The sequence below is a fragment of the Mastigoproctus giganteus genome, chromosome 5, assembly GCF_048544385.1.
Source record: "Mastigoproctus giganteus isolate SK-2022 chromosome 5, ASM4854438v1, whole genome shotgun sequence".
Lineage (NCBI taxonomy): Eukaryota > Metazoa > Arthropoda > Arachnida > Uropygi > Thelyphonidae > Mastigoproctus > Mastigoproctus giganteus.
Window position 1 is genome coordinate 25,050,331 of NC_143579.1, and position 18,263 is coordinate 25,068,593.

The 18,263-nt window shown below is 39.4% G+C and overlaps 1 protein-coding gene across 2 annotated transcripts in view; it reads left to right on the top strand.

Moving 5' to 3' along the window:
- Nucleotides 1–18,263, top strand: part of LOC150085247 (transducin-like enhancer protein 4) — a 328,990-nt gene that overhangs the window by 164,479 nt on the left and 146,248 nt on the right. The window lies entirely within an intron of this gene.

Below are 18,263 nucleotides of genomic sequence, written 5' to 3' on the forward strand. Positions count from 1 at the left end.
CCCCACACCATACAGCCGCCTCCACCGGCCTTCACTTTTGATACTATGCATGATGGATGAAGAGCCTCGTGTTTTTGACGCCAAATCCGTACACGACCATCCACAGTGTGGAGTAAATAAAGTGACTCATCCGACCAGTACACCTTCTTTCAGTCTTCTAACGTCCAACTTGCATGCTCTTTGAACCAGGCGAGTCTTTTAAGCCGATGAACCTTGGTTAGGAGAGGATGCCGTAGGGGTCGCCTGCTAATATAGCCCATATGTGCGACGCATGGTCATGCCAGATATTGTTCCGGGTTGGCTCATGTTGTATTGGGTAGTCAACTCTTCAACAGTGCTTCGCCTTTACGAGTCGTCGCACCCGGCGCTCACCTCTAACATCAACCTTTTGCTGAGTTTTGCCGTCTGGTCGTTGTTTGACCATTTTGACGCCAGTCCTGGTACACTTTAACTACGGCGGCTCTCGAACACCTCACCAGTTCAGCAGTTTGGGAAATCGAGGCACCAGCTCGTTGAGCACCCACAATCTGTCCATTATCAAAGTCCGATAAATCCTTCCTTTTACCCATCACGTTGCAGTTTTACTACCTAGTGAATCACTGACACCCTTTTCTATTCTACATAGGTCGACTATCCCCACTCTCGTACCCCACGTGGTCAACGGGTCGCATTCATTTTTCATAGGAGTGGTCATGATTCGGTGATCACTCAGTGTATAAACTCCATAAAGATGTTTGAATATTGATTATTGAAAACACAGCTTGGTACGGGGTTAATATCTGACGATATTTGCAGAGGAGATCAGCAAGCTGTATAACACAAAGAATACACTCAGTGGCCACTTTATTAGTTATTTCAACCCATTCATGAAATAACACGCGGATTCAGTAACAACATCACATGTTCGTATCATGTGATATAAAGCAGGTGACCCGATACGCAGGGATACTGTATATGGGCAAGACAAAAGATTTAAGTGATTTTGAACGTGACTTGGTAGTTGGTGTCAGATGAGTATCTCGGAAACCAATCGTGCTGCGATTTTCATGTAGACTGTGTATTTGTCCAATAGTCAAATAATATCCAACAAGACGTGTTCAGGATAACAGAAAGACTGCAGTTAGTCGAATAACAATCCATTAAAACCGTGGTAACCAAAAAGGTATTTGAGAATGCAGAACTCGTCGTACCTTTTCATGGTGGAGTAATTGCGAAAGCCGCTACCACCTTGGTCTGTGTAACTAGAATAATGAAGCTAGTTCAAGTTATGAACATTTAAAATAACCTCACTGTTACGAAAGTTGGGCTGGAGAAAATCGAATTTTAAAGGGGGTGGTCAGAGTTCCGAGTAATTAGTAGAATTGTGAATAGTGGTATGGGATGAATTTGACAGAATTTTTGAAGCAAAAGGAATGAATCATAAATAATTAGGGCAACTGAGATGAGCAATGGTTGAGACAACCGATCACTGAGATTCTGTCAGAAAAGAATAAGTGGGGTTTGGCAGATTGTAGGTGGAAATGGATATCACTGAGGTTGGAACTGAAGCCACATATTTTTGAAGCGAATGAAGTTTTTGAAAAGTAAAGCCAGCTGGAGTTATGAACATTAAAATCACCAAGGAGGCATTATCTTTCTGCTTGAATTGTTAGATCGGAAAAACGTGATCGCCATGTTTGCGAACTATAATCTTATATCAGCAGTTGCCAGCGTTACAGACCAGTCCTTATTCGGCGACAAAATATAAAATGCCAGTCAGTCATTACTACTCGGCATATGATTTATTTCGTGCTGTTTGACCACATATCAGCCGGGTTTTAATATCTGTTTTATTTATTGCAAAATTAGTCCCATTAGTTTACGGTCCCGTCTAATTTATTTTTTTATTTGTTTGATCGAGTGCCATTTTTCTCCATCGTGTGTGCGATGGAGTCTTCATTGATTGCCATATAAAAAGTTTCCGTGCAGTCGATTAAGAGATTATATTTATCTAGTTTCTAGTAATTAGTGGCAGCCCGTTGACTTCCCTCGAGCCCTCTTGCGGGCGTTCCTCCGCAGCGTCTCAAGATATGTGTAAGTTATAATTGTGAGCCGGGAGAGAAGTGGAGTTTATCACTTTTGTATAAATCCCCACTCGAGACTGGAACGCACACTCTTGTGCCAAGACGCGCGTGCAGTGTTTTCGTGATTTCGTTGACGTCACTCAGTGGATATGAAGAGACTGCGACTGTTGATGATTATTCTTGTTGGCCTACCTGCGAGGAAGGGCGTGATCTGTTTTGCCAAGGACGGTGCGTGATAAATTACTGGGAAATTTTGCGGAACATCAAGTGTACACTTGTAGAGATGGAGCCGAGAAAGCACTTGGAAAGGATAATTAAACAATGTAGGGTACTTTCATCTCGAGACAGACGAGCAGCTGCCTCTGCACTCTAACACAGGTGCCAAAAACTTTTATTCTGTTAGTGGCTTCACGAAAGTTAACAATCATTTGTGCTTTGCTACTTGTTAGCATGCATGGACGTGCACACATAATGAAATCGGAAGGTCGTACTGTATAGCCATCCCTTCCCTTTTAATAATAAGTCTTTGTCTGCATGGACGACAACATAATTGTCCCTAACAGGTAACTCACGGATGTTCTGTTGGTTTTGTGGACGCTACAGAACATTGTACCGTTTAAAAAGAAAAAAAGAAGCAAACTGCTACTCCAGTTACAGCTCGTGTTTGTAAACCACCCACCTACTCAAATGCTTGAACGAATTTCCTTGGTTGACAGGAACTACTGTCAGCTAGCTGTGTGTTGGAATTTAGTGTTGCTTGGTTTCTCTAATGGCTATATACAAGGGCTGTTAGACCAGAAGTAAGTGACAGACGTAATTAACCGTCCGGAATGGCTCTTAACGGTCCTTAAGAGCCATTCATCCCTCCCTCACCCCATGAAATTTTTAAAATGAGCTTACTGAACAAAATTCAACATATTCCCTAACCCTCCGCAGTAGAAAGAAGGGATAAAATCACGAATTTAAACTGTTTTAGTGTTATTCATATTGTAGTAACGTAACTATTATTTTTATTTTGTACCCCCTCCTACAAAAATTAACCTCCCTCATCCTTAAGATATAAATTAAATATTGGTATGAAGCCCTCTCCGAGCGTGCATTCATAACTGTAAGTGTAGTGTGTCTGTAGAAGTGCAAGTTCATGTGCCTATTCTTATGTTGTGCGGGATGAAAAACCTAAATAACTTAAGGGGGGCAACTATACACCCAGGGCCGACTTTTGGTGTTCTATTTCCAGGTACTCTTCATTCCGAGGCCTCAGTACATTGTATTAAACACATTAAAATGCTCTTGGGTTAAATGAAATTTTCTGTTTTTAAAGACATTCGAAAGTGAAGTTTTTTTTTTTTTTTTTTTTTTTTGACAGATTCCCTTGACCAGCAACTTGAATCTTTAGCTGCTGATGGCTTATTGTTAAAACTGCATTAGACCCTTTTGTGGTGTGAAGTAGTGCACCCATGTTTCAGTCTTTTGTATTGGTGCTGTTCCAGAATCACTTTCTTCTATAGTGTTTTAATTTTAAAAGTAAATCGAAAAACGAACAAAGGAAAATACAATTTACGAAGGCTGTTCAATAAAAGATTACCATATATATTTTTTAATAATATACCTTTATTAGTCATCCATAGTTCTTTTTTAAAGTAATCCCCATTTGATGAAATTCACTTATTCCAACTTTTCTGCCATTCTTAAAAAAACATGGTGGAAGGCATTTTTTGACATGCGTTTGAGAATTGCCACCGATGTCTTTAGAACTTCTTCTGGCGACTGGAAACGTTTTCCTCGCAGCTCCTTTAACTTTTGAAATAAAACATCGCAGAGTGCAAGATCAGGGCTGTAGGGCGGATGAGGAACACATTTGACAATAATGCTGGCTAAGTACTCGATGACAGTATGAGCAAAATGAGGTCTCGCATTGTCGTGATGCAGCATCTACCCACCTGCGTGCAGTTGTGGTTATTTGCGACGAATGTGATCCCGCAGTACAGTTCTGTAGTACGGTCCGGTATGACGTGCCACAACCTGCTGGTAAACCATTCCTTGAATGTCAGAAAAGGCGATGACCATAGCCTTGCCTGCTGAAGCCACAGCTTTTGCTTTTTTCAAAGACGTCAACTTCCAAACAGAGCTTTGTTGTTTACTCTCGAAAGCCTCCGTGCCCGAGTGGTTAGGAACGAGAGTGCATTAGCACTGCTAAATGTGGTCGATCTGCTAACCCGCACTGGACTAGCGTGGTAGATTATGGTCTATTTTCCCGTCAACATGGATTTTGAGGAGGGTTGCATCCTGCAGTGGATTGATAATGGCTGCTGCTTACTTGACCTTTGGGTCAAAATGATGAAGAAATGTCTCATCAGCCGTTAGAACCTTGTGCAGAAACTCACGATCTTGAGTAACTATCCACTGCAGCTTCTGACAAACTTTCAGGCGAACTTGCTGTTGCTCAGGTGTGAGCAATCTTGGAACCCAGCATCAACAAAGTGTGTCATATGCAAATGGTCATGGAGAATATCATGTGGTTGTGGTTCCTACTGATATTCTCAACATCTCTGCTAGTTGCCTTACTGTTATACGACGATGTTCTCTCTCGCGATTACTTAAGCAGTGTTTATGGTTTCTGTGACGACAGAAGTGGTTGGAGCTCCAGAACCGCCGATTTTTGTGATTGAATCATGTCCATCTTTAAACATTCTAAACCACCGGCGAGTTGTGTTATATGAAAGTGTAGATTCACCAGAAGCCTCTTTTAACATTTCATTCGCTTCGTTGATGATTTCTTGATACGGAAACAAAATGTGACAGCAGCATACTGTTCCTCACGTGTCATATCCATTGCTTCATTGGCGAAACTGAACAGGCATAAACTTGACCGACTGCCAAGGTCACAACCATGCGCACGAGTCAACTGCGCAGTTGACTCGTGCGCATGGTGTGACGGCAGCGCAGCTAGAAATAGCAAGCAGTACCATTGTTCATGAAAAATTATGATCATTCTTTATTGAACAACCCTCGTATTATCGGAATAATTAACAAATAATAGTTTCTGAGCAATGCTGCTGGAAGGGACCTCCGATGTTAGCAATACATGAATTCATTCTTTTGATCATGTTGCAAACCGCGCGACAAAGAGTTTGTCACCACATTCGTGATTGTATTTTCAGTGCTCTGTTGAACCCCATAAAAAAGCCGGGGACGTTAAGTCAGGAGACAAGTGTCCAAAATCCTTGTGATATGATTCGATCTCAAAAAAAAAAAAAAAAAAAAAGCAACTTTCAACGCAGTAGACTGCATTATAAACGTCAAAGGTGACACTTTGCTCAAAAAATGTGGGCCCATCTATTCTTCTTCGAGATGTGCCACAACTAAACATCGATTTTTTTGGGTATGTAGGGGGAGGGTGAAAATCCGCAAAAAATGTGCGGATTTTTAACGTTCCATATTCTCCAGTTTTGACTGACGTATCCACTGAGATGAAACTACGTTTCGTTAGAGAAATAAATTTTATTGAAACTTTTAAACCAGTGGCAGTACAGTAATCCTGAAATTATGGATTATTATCTTGGAGTTCATACCTGCTGGATTCGGTATGGATAAAAGTGTTATGCGAAATGAGTTGAACCGTTGAATGCTGACTTTCCGCAGAGATTTGTTTGGATTTTGTACATTTCAAAATTGTTGGCATAATGTCTAAAGTGTTACATTTTAAGAACAGTCATGAAACTTCTTTAACTTGAATTAGTTTTGCATGGACTGTTAGTGTTAGGAAATCTTTCGAACAATTTTTGTTGGCATTGACTGTAAGACTTCGTTTCCAAGAGAGATTGCACTAAAAACACGCTTTGCTGGTTTGTATACGGCATTGATGTTTATTCGTCAGTAATGATACATGCGACTTCAAATCGAATTGGGACAGTCAATCACTAGCGCCATCACACAATTGCACCAACGATCGTTACTTGACAGCTATTGTACTTAATGCCAGGGTTTGTTTTGAAAATTAACACCATTTATTTCTGCTGAAATGTAAAGCAGGCCATCATTTCGTTCCAGATTCATGTCTTCGATTAATAATCCATGAAATCATATAGACGGACCGTGATTGTGAACAATATAATTTGTTGGCGTTGCATTTCTGCCGCTGGAACATGTATTTCTCAAAAAAAAAAAAAAAAAAAAAAAAAAAGACGAGAGAGAGAAAATAATAATTTCATGAAGTTCTTCAGGGAACCAAGTTTCCAGTCAGCTAGCCACGCACTTCTCTCTGTGATCTCAAAGACTGGCGCAATGAGTCTCTCTTCCATTGTGTAAGAAATCATGGTTGTCATCAAAATCCTATTTGGAAAAAAAATAAAGTAAATAAATCAAAAGAACAAAATATTTTGACACGTACAGATTTGTATTTTATTCATTGTAAAATTTGACATTAAGCTCATTTATATTTTTAATGATTTTTAATGATTTTAAAAAATCTTTAAAAACATTAAATTTTAGGGAGGAATTTTAGATCAGAAAGGGGGATGTGTAAGTCATAGGAAAAAGTTACGAATCACCTCTCAGTGGATAAAAAAACTTTAAAGTTGTCAGAGCGATAAAAAAAAATATAGCTGTAACATTGAAATATGAATTTTTAATTACGATAAAGTCAGAGGCAAAACTATAAATTCTGTGTCCTCCCCTCCTCGTCATATTTCTGATAGATCCCCGTGATCTTTAACAACCACACAAAACCAGCTGTCAGGATTCTTGGCTCTTCAGGTACCGTAGGCTCACCCACGAGGGTGACTGAGGAGGTCAAAGTCCCCATCCCCACAAGAACATTGTTTCGTGCTATATTATTGTATTGTGGTCACTTGTTGAATTTTAAAAGAGCAACCAATGGGAACGCAAAAGTTGGAGCTGAAAAACACTTCATGCAAGATGATGCTTTCATGTCGTTAAGAAGTTGCCCAAGAAAGGTTTGGTTTATCCTTCACTGAATCACAACCCTTGCGACTTTGAAAAAAGGGGTTTAATGATGCGGACACACTGACGATAATGCAACGATTCTTAATTTGTTAGAAATACGCACCAAGAAGAGTCAAACCAAGTTACCCGTTGTGCTGTGCCACCTTGTGGAGAGTTTGAGAACTATTTGAATAATTTTCTTTCGCGTAATGGGAAATCAATCAATCAATCAATCTTCTTCTAAATATTTTATTTTCCTATGTACAGGTTGCTATATGGAAGTGTAGCAATAGGTTCTGTTTAATTTTACCCATCCTGTAGTATAAAAAACGTAAGGTGGATTAATTTCCCCCTACTCCCTTTGGTGGAGGGAAAAAACAGGTGTGGCATTTTCTCACGTTCGGCAACCAAACAGGACATTATTTTCCTCTTCCTTAATTGTTAAATAGCAAAAATTTGGCAAATGGATGCTTTCTCCATCATCATAAGTTGCCGTCCCATCTGGGGTTGGCGATACACATCATGAAATAATTTATTCCACAGTTTTGCCTGTCCATTCCTCAAATTATCCAGCCATGGTATTCTTCCTCCTCTCACCATTAATTCGTCCAGTCAGAATGATTTGTGGCACTGCATATTCTTCTTGGTGTCTCATAATGTGACCGAAAAAGAAGTTTTTCGTTTCTTGATTAGAGACAGCAATTTCCTTTCTCTGCTGACTGATCTCAACGTTTCCACATTTGTAACTTTAGCTGTTCATGGAATACGTAATATTCTTCTATACATGTACATCTCGAATGCCTCCAATTTCTTAATTGTTGCCTTCTTTATAATGTCCAAGTCTCGCAACCAAAAAAGTAGTGTGAACCAGATGTAGTACTCAATTACTCTTAGTCGAAGATTTAGATCCAATTGCAAATTACTTTCGTTTTTGCAAAAGGCCGATCTTTCTGTTTCAAATCTTCTTTTAATTTCAGTTGAATCCAGGGATTTCTCCCTACAAAATTATAAAATGGCCTTCTTTTGAATGAGCATTAATTATCACGTGAATAGTAATTTTATCTGTAGAACAAAAGTAGTGTGGCATGTTTGCAAGGTCTATTGCGCGAGAAATTAAAACCCACCGAGGCCCTTTTTTCCCCCCTTTTTGTTCTCTTTTACGTCGTGTGTATATGTGGCAGGTTTCAGTTTACGAGGGAGGATGGGATAAGGTAGCAGCATGACTCGGTTGGTGTCTGCGGTGCCGGATAGAATGGTCATTATCAAACAATAAAGGACAAATGATGTACAGTGGATATGTCGGAGGTAGCTTCTAGGTCACCTTACCTGCGCGGCGAGTTTCCTTGCCAATTACGGAGGTTGTTAAATGTGACTCACCCGCTAGGGAAAAACACGAGATGTTGTGGTTTAGCTGGACGTCATTTTCTACGAGAATGGATCCTGTGACACACATTACAAAATGCTAATTAGGGGAGGTCTGTTGTTTCTCTGCTCCCCGTAATCATTTTCTCTCGCAATTCCTGACCTTATAAATATGTCTTTACATTGGAGAAACACGCCACCTGGATGTTCCTTGTATGGTAGGGTTGTTGTTACACGGATTTGAAAATAAGCAAATTCTCATTGTGTTCGTTGTTTTATTTGGTATGGGAGTGGCAGGTAGTTACAAAGTAATAATTTGCTTGTCTTCATTCCAAGAGAGTGACGTCATCATTTGACACGATCGTGGAAGGGAATCTAAACAATAGATTCCAGCAGGTTCTTTATGAAAACAGGAAGAAAGTTAATCCTCCATGGTGATACCGCACCTTTCTCATAAGATGTTTATTAATCTAATTAAATGACAATGTTATTTTTTTAATATTGATGATTAGCTGTTTAGATAGTTGTAGAACATGACTTTCAAGTTTTCCAAGGATAAAGTGAGAATGTTTTGAAAATTCCTTTCGTTCTTATCCTTTTAAGTATTCAAATGCGCACCAAAAATTCTTGATTATTATTTAAATACTCATCTGTTTGTACTGTAAATTCTTAAAATTCCATTTTATTACGAGCGAAGATAAAAATACTTACAGCCAAAAAAAAAAAAAAAAAAAGGAAAAAAAAAAGTTAATAATTACTGTGGCCTTTAAAGCTGATTTATTTAAAACAAATTAATAACAGTTTCTGTAAAGGTGGATAGGCCAGAGCCGGCCCTTCCAATAGACGGTCGCCTAGGGTGCAAAGGTCCTAGGGGCGCATTTTAACAAAATGTAATTTTTTTTATTGGTTAAAAATTAATTATTTAAATTAAATAAGGTAATAATTATTTCTAAATAAAGAAATATATTGCTATTATTACATCATACAAAACATCATAATAATACACAGCAAGCAGATAAATAATATTATAGATGAATGGGTAGGAATAGGTAATGGTGATGACAGGGGTGGGCAGAGGGGGCATATGCCCCCTCCTTAACCCTAAATTTTTTTGAACGCCTCCTGCGTTCTAAAAAAACTCATTGGTCACCATGCCCCTACCCCCTTACGATGGCACCTGGACATGGTCGCCATGCCCCTCGTTACGATGATACCTGGATACGCCACTGGGGTGATGGATGGTACAACTGGGTCGCAAATTTTAAGTCTCGTCTAGGGCGCATGAAACCCTTGCACCGGTTCTACGTAAGGTGCATTGTCTTACTGAAACAACCAATCGCTGTGCTTGTGTTTGTTTAGCGACAGCAAAGGATGGCAGAATTTTCTTAATGTCAGTATAGTTGAGAACATTTTAGGCGACTTTCGTAGAACGCAATAGCACTCGATTAGTCCTAACGTATCCCCACACTCTAATTCGGTGTTCCAACGCTAGTTTTTGAATATGAATTAATTCAAAAAATGCAACTCCTCTCCAAATTACTTGACCACCATTTAACCTAGAATTTTGATATGGTTTCTTTTCTGCTTGTAGCTTTTCATGCATGATGAGCTAAGTTGACAACGAATTGTTGATGGGGCTACTCCATTGCCCCTCAATACACCAGTACGACAAACCCTCATGCAGCCCTAACTTTCGTGTCAGTTGCGGTCCTAGTTCATGTGACTACTGAAAAGTCGCTACTTTTTTAACAGATTAATGACTATTTTATATTCTCATTCAATTCTTCTTAAAAATATATTTAAAATGTACGCGAACAGTCATTAATCTGTTAATGTTCTATCATTGCTAATTATTAGAATATTGGGAGGGAAAAAATGTGCGCTTCTTCAGGTATTTATAACTTTGTATCCCGACTATTCTCGTGTTTATAAAAATCCGAGAAAGAAAACGTGTGTGCAAGCTATTTTTTTTTTTATAAACAAGTCTCTCGACAAGGTTAGTTGTAAATTCCGGCACGTTGTAACTTTAATCACCTGTTAGAGGTCTCTCTCTTGTTATAAGCCAACCATCCATCACAGGCAGCGTAGCGATAAAAAAGGAAAGTGGATGTACAGATGAGAGAAGGATGACGCGTTCGGTGCATGCCAATACAACAGTGGAAACAATTACCTCTTGAGTACAATATCAGGCAGTCCGGACCATTTCCTGCAGGACAATGCTGTGTACCCTCCACCGGTTAGGGCAAGGGTATCTGACCTGTTGCTCGCAAGCTCCGTTCTCTTAGGCAGTCCGAAGGGCCTTTGAGCACTGTTAAAGTTTGATAAGAAGAATTTACATTTTGAAATTGTTCTTTCTCAACTGCACATAAAATATATTTATGATGGGGTTGACAATTTGTTTTCCATTGATTATTTCTCATTGCTACAAAAACATAGTGTGCTGCTCACTTTGATAGTCCAGAAAACAGCTTGGCTCGCTTGATGTTCTAAAGACAACGTTTTTCTAGCTATATTGAAAATTTTGGAGACCTCTGGGGGTAAGATATACAAGGTGTGGCATAAATAACGAGACTTTCAAAAAAATTAATATTATGAAATATTTCGTACCTTACAAGTTATGCCGTTTAAAATAATTTTCAAACGTTTCTCTAAGCACATTCTGGAAGTTATCTTCTGTAAGCCCTTTAACATTTCGGTCTTTTTTTTTTTTTTTTTTTAATGTCTTCATTTCACCGAAAATGGGTTCCCTTATACACTTTTCAGTTTAGGGAAGAGAAAAAAAGTCAACTGGTTAGGTCTGGCGTGTAGGGTGCATGTTCACACACATGGATTTGTGTTTTGACCAGAAACTGGCGAACAGAGAGCGCGTGCTGGAGCACGACTTGCAAGGACACTAAAGGAAATGTTTCCAAATCACGATTTTCTCATTTTGGTAACATAAATTGACCACCGCAATCACCAATCTGTTTGTGATTTCTTTCATTTCCTTTTTTTTTTTTTTTTTTTTTTTGGAGTTACTTAAAATCCAGAGTCTATGAAATCCATTCACGGACACTTCATCAACTGAAACAAAACATTGCTTATAAAAGTGAAAGAATACAACCAGAAACAATGTAGTTGGAGAAGGACGTTACTTGGTGGTTTTATATGGAACCTAGATGTCTATAATGACACTTATACCACGTGAATATCAAGATAGTTTATTAAGCTGTTAATTAGTATTTAGCTACTAACCACTATACATTAAGGTTCCCGAAATATAAGAGTGGTCATTACAAAAATCCCTAGATACCACCAGAAGTATTTCGCAGAACAAGCAACAGATAATGTGAGAATATTAGTAGATGATTGTATCCGCAATGGCAGTAACCATTTAAAGGACTTTGTTTGAACGTTGAGGAGTGTAATTTATTTATTTCAGCTACAAAACAGCAATCTTGACATGTCTTCAAGTGGCGTGTTTTTCCAAATTCAATCTCCCTTCCATCGAAAGTTAATTTTAGAAAAAAAAAATTACACTTTCGATTACTTTGATCTCAGGAAGATTTTTGTACGGTTTCCCACGAAAGGCTATTATATAACCTGGCGCAAATTGGATTAATAGCAAGGTCCTTCGTTAGATCAAGGGTTGGCTAAATGATAGGAGACAAAGCAGTCATAAATGGACGTATTTTGGGTGGATCCGTTTAAAAAGTGGAGTTCCTCAGGGATGTGTTGGGACCACCTCTGTTTCTTATCTTCTTTATTGGCTTTGATGAGGGAGTGTAGGGAAAGTTGTCAGAGTTTGCGGATGATTTAAAGGAGATGGCCTTTAACGCTTTAAATGTAAAGTTTTGCACCTAAGGAGCGGTTGTCCAGGACGGAAAAGACGAGGGTTACGATTCAGGAAGACGAAGTTTTCCGTGCAGCAAGGGACACGAATGTACGTGGTGCCCTGTTTATGATATGTAAACATGAAACCTTAAGTAGAGAAAATGTCACTGTCTCTTTATATAAGACAATGGTGAGGCTGCATATGAACTTATTCACATAACACGCACTAAATTTTCTTCAATCTTACAACTAGTCCTCTTAATCAATTCTTTAATTGCCTTATGGCTATCTTCCAGGTTGGCATTTAGAATATTGTGTTCAGTTCTGTAGGCCAAACTTGAAGAAAGATTTCTGGAGAGGTTCTAAGAATGGCAGGAAATTGGCGAGAAGTGCCAATTGCTGTCCATATGAAGAATGGCTTAGAAGTTCCGACTGCAAACTTGCTAACTAGACATCTTGGCTGGAAGGCGGGGGAAGGTGTGCTGATTAGAGGCACTGAAGGGAATTAGATATTTTCACTGGTAGGAGAAACAAGAAGTTGGGGATGGGAATAGACCACTTTTTGGCAACTGGCAATGTATGAATGATAGAAAATCTTTTTTTTTTTTTTTTTTTTTCGTTTACAGTATACTGCTGTTGCAATCGACCTTCACGGCATATTGACCAATGGATAATATATATTAAGGCCGCCGTAGCCTAGTGGTCAGGCGCGCGGGTGCATAAGTACACGTGCCTTGAGTGACCGGGGTTCAAGCCCGTGACTGCTGAATACGGTGCTGTTTCTTGTATTCTGTATATCTTGTGAACTCCTCTGACCGTTTGGTCGTCCCGGAGTATAAACAGAAAATTTATTATTATTATTGGGCAAAGTTTTGATCCCGAACAATGGTGCATTTCACGCCGGTGAAGTTAATAGGTGCGACTAGTTATCGCCTCTATTATGGAACATACACGCACACCCCGTTATGTGCACCCGATGCGCAGAAGGATCACCATTATGCATATGAGGGATTACGCGTGTCCAGTGTCAGGTAAACCTTCAGAAAACTGAAAGGGTATCGCAGATGCCGGATGTATCAGACCTGGCTGGCGTTACACTTGGCCGTCGTGGAATAGCGTGATTGTTGCGAATCGATTAAATCAAGCCGTAGCACGTGGATGTAGTGTGCGCGCGCGCGAAATGTTAGCGCTCTGTGTAACAGTGTTTTAAGTATCTGTTGTCTAAGAGCAGCGAAGTGAACAGCTCTTGTCCTCTGGCTGCGCCAATTGATTGGGGACCATGATTAAGTTCTATACGTGGATTACACAGGCAATGTATGCATGATATGCCAATAGATGGGGTGGTGGAAGGAGACGAAGATGAAGGGGGAAAAAATCGATGACGAGCGAAGGCTGTAAATTGAACACGCATTTTCATTACTTCAGGCTTAGCTCCATGCTTGTACTACTGAGTACGGCCTTGTCCTTACTTTGGGAAACTCTTCCCCGTGTGTATGTGTGCACGGGCGCGCGTGCTTTTATTCGGTAAATATTGATTTTACTAAATCGGCCTGTGTGTGTGTGTTCCGTGCACGTGTTGGCCAGCTTATAGTGCTCGGAGAGACTTTCAGTGGGGAATTGATTCTTGGCTCTTCATATTTTGCCGTCCGCCTAGCCCACCCGTGGCGCGGTAATCGCAGAAGAATCAATACGGAGAGCATGTTTGCCCACCATTGATTGCTCGCTAATCAGGTTGTCACTGCATGGGGAGGACCGAAAAGCCGCCCACCTCTAGCTGGTATGTTTAGATAGCCAATCGCTTCCGTATCTCGTCTGCTGTTGCCCGCGGGGATAATGTTCATCCCTCATAGTTCTGCCAACAATATCCGAACTAATTAAAGAGGTTAAAATTCAGATGGTCGTATTTTGTACTGGCCAGCCTGCATTATTGTTGTGTATTTTTTCCCCCTGGGGAGAGGGGAAGTGTGAGGAATGAGAGGGTTTCCTTACAATGGCAATGACTGTCATGTGAAATCTTTTGGGAAAGGAAAGTGGGGAGGGGGCGGGAATGTCTGTGCGTTACAGAACATTGGAATCACCCTTAACGAGGCTGTATTTGACGCATTCCTGTGGTACACGCTTGCCTGGCCATGCAGACCGACGTTGGGAGAGAGTGGGTCAGTTGTTCATGGCTTATTCACTCGATGTATGGAAATAACTGGACCGTGAAAAGTGCCTGCCGGCGAGGTTTCCCTTCCAGGAGACCTGTAACGAGCCGGCGGAACTGTGGGTTCGTAGGACAGAATCCCCTCTCTCTCCCTCCACCTCAGTGGGAGGTTAGCCTCACTAATGACAGCTTGGCCCGTTTCGCAGCTGAAAGATAGCTTCCTTCCTTCCGCTCTGGTGGGGCCCACTGGGAATATCGTTCCCCCGTGGCAAAGTCTCTGCCCTGTAAATTTTAATCCATCTTTTATCTTCCCTTTCCCTCCCAAAGTAGTTCAGGTTTTAGCTTGTAGACAAATTAACGGAAATTATTCGCGTCCATATGTGGTTGAGAAGATTCACCGCCGTATGTCAATGAGAACTATAGTTTTAAGATTGCTCATTATATTTTTTGAGGGATGATATTAATAGGCCCAAATATCAGTTCATCATTCTCGTTCTTCCTTAAATAAATTATTAGTACTGTTGTGTTTTTCGAATCCTTTACATCACACTTTTTTTAAAATACATATATATCGTTGTACATGATGGACAGAGCATTGAGCAAAGTATTTTTGCTTAAATAGTTCATCGATCTCATTGTGGGGGCACTCTGCCATGAGTTGCTTTGATATTGCACTACTCTAAATAAAACGCACTACCCAGTAGAAGAGCATATTGATTTTTTTATTTAAAGTGTGTGTTACTATCCATAAATCTATCCGGATTCGTTTCAGCTGAACCTCCTCGCATTCTACATATTGTAGATATTTTCGGTCCTGTGTCTACCTGCCCATGCAATCCCAGAAAGTATCGAAACTCGATTCTAGGTAGACTTGTCAGTTGTAGGCTAAGTTGAGAGTTCGGTGGTTTGTAGTAGCCTCTTCTGTTTCTCATCTCGTGTCGGTCTCTGTTTCCTTTAAACCAACTTTTTTAGCGTTCCTCTACTGTCTGTGAGATGCCTAGTCTGGCGTGGCAGAGTGCCCTCCACAATAGATTTTTTGCCGAATTTTACACATCAATAATAAGGCAAAAATCGATGTTAATAATTAAACAGAAAAAAATGGAAATATATTTATTTGGCTACACTACTGACAGGGATGGCAATAATGAATCAAGCTACAAGGTTAGGAGGTAGGGATCTTTACCACTTCAACAATTAGATTTTCATCGTCAGAAATTGGTTTTGGAATTTGCAATGGGATATAATTTTGGATTCGTCTGGTGGAGGTTCAGCATTTTCATCGCTTGATTTCTCCACATCAAATAAATCTTGTGGCAATATGTGTGACATGTGACTTTGGCCATAAACCCATTTGAATAGATTTATATTATTCACATATAAACAGACCTTTTCCTGCTAAGACCTTTTGAAACAAGCCGCCTGTCTTTGAACTTACTGCATCAGACTGTCGATTTTTCGGGAGCGGATTGGCGGGGTCTCTGCGGACCGCGGAAATCAGTCTAAGTTAGATGACAAAAAGAAATACTTGGAACCCACCACAGGTGTGTTTGTTTTCATTGTAATGCTCCAGTAGACATTTTCCTTGAATTTCTCGGAAACTTCATCCCCACCTTTGCTTTCTGGCTACTGACTCGCTCGCAGTGGTTCTTAATCTTTTTTGGGTCATGGGCCGGCCACCTTTGAATATCAGAAAGCTCTCCTCTCCCCTAGAAAAATGTACACAGACATAGACACACAAAAATTTGCTTAAAATTTATATTATTGCATTGGAAATTGATTCCCTTCACACAGACAAAATATAAAAACAATCTTTCCAGAGAATTATGTCTTTCTAATTTTCGCTTTTTTCGTGCAAAAATTAATGGCCATTCAAAGAAAATAATAAATAAATAAATAAAAATAACAATAATAAATAAATAAAATAAAATCAAAAGTAAACTTTAATTCCGCCATAAAAGGAGAGGACCCTCCAGGGTCTTCTTGAAAATAACGAACCCGCTTTAACTGATGGTTGAAGATAAAGGTGGGGGGGGGGGGATCTGCATGCTCGTAATCCAAGTTTTTCTTTCTTTTAAATCTTGAGATTAACCTTTGGGAGATCTAATTTATTATAAAGTAGTGCAATACCAGTGCAACTCGTTGTGAAGGCAAAGTTTCTTTTGCTGTGAGCATGAGACCATGCATTACGAAGACTTAAAATTACGTTTTTCTGCAGTTCCGGTTTTACTTGCTTTTAGATTTTCTATAGTTATTTTTTAATATATTTTTGTGATGTCAGAACCCGCACACACCATTACATACGGAATGTATCTAAATGGGTGATTAACCTTTTAGCGAGCCCATTTGTTAGAAAGTAGTGCAATATCAGTGTAGCTCCTCATGTAGGTAACTTTACTGTGAGCGAAGGTTTTTATTATTTTTTAAAATTTTTATTTTATTTTATTTTTTTGCTCCCGTTTCATGGACCGCAAGTTAACAACACCCTGAAATTCATCCCTCCCTCGATTTACATCCTTAATTGGTTCCGTGGAGCCTAGACGTTAAGCAAAAAAATGTATATTGAGGGTCATCTGTTAAACGCAATGCTATGAATATGTAATTCGTTCTTGAAAGTCCAAAATTCTCCATATTTTAATTCTATTCTACTTTAAGTGTTATTGGCATAAATAACCGTGCTATAGATGAAATTCCTTTAAAAACAGTAGGTCGCTAGTAAACGAGCTTTAAGAATTATTCTGATAAACTCGTTTTCTTCTGTTTGTCCTTCTTGAGAACTTTTCTTTGGAGTGAAAAAATTGGCCAATGACAGTGTCCAGAATCCCCCCCCCCTTCTCTCTCTCTCTCTCTCTCTCTCTCTCTCTCTCTCTCTCTCTCTCTCTCTCACACACGCTCAAATCTCAGTGTAACATCTTAGCGAAGAGTTTCTACGTAATTTCTACTTCCTCATCTTTTTCATAGCCACCCCCATTCCCTCCATCCATGTGCTTCTAGTCTTCCTCTTTTCCTTCGGGGGGGGGGGGGGTCTCAGTTTTGTACATAGTTATGATCAGAATGCATTATCTCGTATTTTTTGGAGGAACTTCACCACAAGTTACCCCGGCATTGTACTCTATATTATTATTTATATTATTTATCCTCAAGTAAAAAGCACTGCTTCAGAGAGCAGAGGGAGAAGTATATTGTTTATTTGAATTAACGTTAATGTTCCTCGCAGCGTAAATCCTATGCCCTGAATTTGCTGAGTTCTTAAGCTAATGTTAAGTTGAAAGTGTTAGTTAATTTTTCAAGACATTAACCTAACCCTTCTTTTGCTCCTGTACTTAACAATACAAAATTTGAAAAAAATATATATATTTCATTATTTATTTATTTTTATTTTTTTCCGTAATGCCATTGATCTCACATATGCATAACCTGCACAGCGAGTTGCCTCGGTATTGCACTACTTTTGTACTACTCGGTATATTGTACTACATCTGCTGGCGCACTATAGTCATAGTTGCCGATACGCCTAATAAATCCCTAAACCAACAACAACAACTACCCTCTGATAAATACGAAATTAGATTTCCCTATACTTTATGCTAGTTTTACTAGCTACGCCACCTGTTACCTTTATATGATTACGGAAATGTTTGCCTCGGTGTTCAGCTTCTCCCCTCTCCCACAAATATTTAAAATTTTAAAGCACGAACTCTTGACTATCATATGAGGCATGACTTCTAAACGATTAAAGTACAGTATTAGGATTAATGCCAGTACTTGTAATAATTTTGACATCGAGATCTAAATGATTAGGAAGTTTTCGATATATGTCCGACAATATTCTTATTTATTTCGTGTCGGAAAAATACAAAAGTAAATATAGAAATATTCCAATATTATGTAAGATATCTAGGAGCTATTGTGCAGATGGATGGTTCATTGAACATGAG